At 38.1% G+C, this 3639-nt stretch overlaps 1 protein-coding gene across 1 annotated transcript in view; it reads right to left on the bottom strand.

The window, feature by feature from the left end:
• Positions 1 to 1237: 1237 nt before the first annotated feature.
• Positions 1238 to 3639, bottom strand: part of LOC135200397 (PDF receptor-like) — a 27426-nt gene continuing 25024 nt past the window's right edge. Inside the window, exon 13 of the transcript XR_010311279.1 lies at positions 1238 to 3639. This exon is cut by the window's right edge and continues 61 nt beyond it. The gene's annotated coding sequence lies outside the window, so the exon portion shown is untranslated.

Raw genomic sequence — 3639 nt, 5'->3', positions numbered from 1 at the left:
GCGTGTTGTGTCATCTGTCACATCTATCAGCATCCTCGTCCGACTGTGCTAATAGAGGATATCTTACTTTCATTTATATCTTTGTGCTTCATTTCAGTTCACATCCCTGAATCGCGCGACACCGGTTATGTCAGTGAATGAATGAAATATTGATCAGCTGATCCAGAGTGTACTACAGACAGCGCGTTAGAAAAAATAAATGCCCGAAACTTTGGTCTTGCGACAACAGCAGTTCACATTGCCTGAGCTATAAACGCTGAGAAATAAATGCTTCAGTCTAAAACCCCCCTCTGGAAAAAAAGTAATTGGATATGATTGTTATATATTTCTTTCACATTATCAATACAGGTTCAAAAATTAAATGGATTGTCATCTCGGTGAATTACGCGTGGACCAAAGTTGTCGCATTTTGAAATATACGTTTTGCGCTATTGAATACTGCATTGGTCACCATTAGATATGCTCATTAACATTGCAGTCCCCTGCATTTGTGTATGACAACCAATCACTTTCCCGCCCCATTAAAACCCTGTTTTCGGAATATACCATCTCCTTTTATTCAGTTTACTAAGCACCAGCTCACAAGAACGATACGAGCTGAGATTTCACGTAGTTGAAGGTTAAAATCACAATTGAAATTGGCTCAACTTCAGTTATGTATTTCGGGAAACTTCGTCTAAAATCAGCTTGATGTCACCGAAAATGGTATTTTTATCGAATGTTCCGGTTGGAATCTTACTGTCTGAAAGCTTTGGGACCTTTGCTCAGTAAAGGAATAATTATTTTAATGTCTGGAGAATAGTGATTGTATTTCTGTGCAAATTGCAACATGAAAAAAATTCATATTATGATCGAGACCACGTATTATTTATCGTAGCTTCGCAACTCTTGTCAGTGTTAATTTGTTAAGTTGCTCAGATTTTTGGGGGGCGAAAATTAATTCTTTAATCGATGGGTAATACAGATAATTTATTCAGTCCCGGTAACTATAAATAAAAACGATGCTTATTGTTGATTACTTTAATGTTTCACCAGAGCGCTGTGCTGTTATTTTCAATTAGTGATTGATAGTAAAATACCAGCAAGGAAACATTTGTATTTACAAAATTGGAAAGAATAGACGAATTCCTATATTTTAATGTTCCTATCAACTTTAATCGGGTGTTATGCGCAGAAGCAGTCCCTTCTCCCACCCCCCCCCCCCCCCAACTAAATCCACCTACTCCCACCCCCTCAAAGAGCCGCCCACTGCCCACAAAAACTTTAGAAAAGTATAGCTTCCCACATACACTTGAATTAGCAAACGTAAATATCTAAGTACTAAAAACATAAGAGCATTAAAGTTCCCTTTGAAATGAATGAGGTCGTTTTAAACACTGGAATGACTCTCGAGCACTTGATTCAATCGAATGAGAGAGAAAATATATATATATATTAAATAATAAAAAGCCCTCGGTGATTTCCATTCGCTGACTGTCGAATCTTATCAAGTGTTCTTTTAAAATTCTAACTGTTCCCAATAGGGACAGAATGACTCAGCACTTTTGCGCACAGGCATGGCACAACTACGATATATATATATACATATAATATACTAGAAAAGATTCGTCGATAAGGTTGCTTCGGGTGCGAGTAAATATTAACAATGAAACAACCTAACGTCTGCTAGACCTCTAGATCTCTTTGGCATTTAAAAATGTTCACCAAAATAGAATTCCCTAATTTCCGTGTCCAACAGGAAAGAAATGTCCGCCAGGAATCCCTTTGTTTGAACTCGAAGTGGCACCCTTGAAGATCACTAATACTTCGCGTCTTCTATCGATCCTTTCCCAGGGAATGGCTGGTAACCCATTCCTCCAGTAGACCAAATCACGCTGGTGTTCATCTTAGCGTTAAGAATTACGGTCGTTCATAAACTTACCATTAGCTGAAGGCTTCCCTCTTGTTCAGTAACTGATTCCTGTCTTCTTGTTACGTAACATTTTCTTTTTCAGCTCTTTGGAATACGAAACGCCCTTTATAAACTATTATCATTCTATTAAGGTTACTTTCCGGTGCGGAGGCTTGCTGCTCAAGAACTAATCGGGGAGTCTACTTAATACCTTTTCTCTCCGTCGATGGCTTGCGGCTTAAGTGGTATGAACGTTTCCGATATAAATCTCTTCTATTGACGTTTTCCAGCTGTAGGCTCCTTTCTGCCTTTTTGGTAAAGGGAATGAAATGTTTTCCATGTTTTCCATGTCGATTTTCTTTCCAGTCCTCATTCCATCAGAGCTTTCACTTTAAGAGTGAAATATACGAGTACTTCCATACGCGCTCTCCAGTTATAGTCTCCTTACTAGCAGAAGCGTTTACCTCAAGGAACCTCCCAACCTCCATTCAGCTCAAGAGCTTTCAGTTCAAGAATAAGAAGCATCCTCGGCAAATAGTTTATCTTAAATACTAGAAAACGTCTCTCACAAGATGTTTATCTTCGAGTGTCCTTTCCATCAAGGGCTTTTTTTTTTCTTTTTTTTTTCAGCCGGAGGACTAAGAAAATATAACTACTTAAAACTTCTTCTTCTTCTTCTTCCTCTTCTTCTGAAGTTCCAAGAGCGAGTTTTGGTCTTCAAAAACACCTACTTAACAGCTCGCCCTGACCTCCTACTGCAGGTCTTCAGGTTAAGTTAAAAAAAAAAAAAAAAAAAACGGGAGAGAATTGTGACAGGTCAGAGTGAATCAGCTAAAGACCTCTGTTGTACACCACAAGGCCACACCCCCTTTAGGGCCTCTTGGAGTAAACAGAGGGGGGCAGGTTCAGGGATGAAGGAGAGGGGGGGGGCGGGTGTCGGGAATTGAAGGACAAGGAAGAGCGAAGGAGACTATCGATAACAGGACCTTATTGAAATAGGATGGTATGATCGAAAGGAGATTTTTATTCAAATACAGTGACAAGCTTTTAAGGACTGTCTGTCCTCATCGTCTGGAAGCTACTGGACGATGGGGGCAGACAGCCCTGGAAAACTTGGAATTTTTAGGGCATTAAAAATCGTGGTGAGTTACCGTCCTTGTTTAACTGTTGTCCTGTTACTATATATGTGCTTAAAGGGAGAAAGGGAGAGAAACTTTGAAGTTGATAATCAGTTTAAAGGGTAAACAGCAGCAGTGTCAGAAGAGGTTGTAAGGATTCGATAAGGGTAGATGAACCAAATTGGCTTTCCAATAGCTGAGGTATTTTCAGAGAGGAAAAAAAAAGATATATATATCCTTACCACGATAGTCCCTGATAACAAATGTAACTTTTTATTTATTTTTAGAACAATGCTCACTCCACGCCAATATATATATATATATATATATATATATATATATATATATATATATATATATATATATATATATATATATATATTCATGGAGTGCTAAAAACAGAGTTTCATTCAAATTCCACTCAACCACTCTCACTACTATAGTACTTCCCATACATTCGCTTTGCAAAAAGGGAAAAAAAAAGAGAGAGAGAGAAAATCGAATACATATCTCTTACGAATACTATTTACCATTAGCACCTTTGTTTTTTGTTATTTTTTTTTTTTTATTTTATTTTATGTGTGTGAGACCGATTGTTGGGATCGTCGTCTTCGTCGTTACGTCGAACCC

Source organism: Macrobrachium nipponense, chromosome 26 (genome assembly GCF_015104395.2).
Source record: "Macrobrachium nipponense isolate FS-2020 chromosome 26, ASM1510439v2, whole genome shotgun sequence".
Classification (NCBI taxonomy): domain Eukaryota; kingdom Metazoa; phylum Arthropoda; class Malacostraca; order Decapoda; family Palaemonidae; genus Macrobrachium; species Macrobrachium nipponense.
This window is presented reverse-complemented; position numbering and strand designations above follow the sequence as displayed.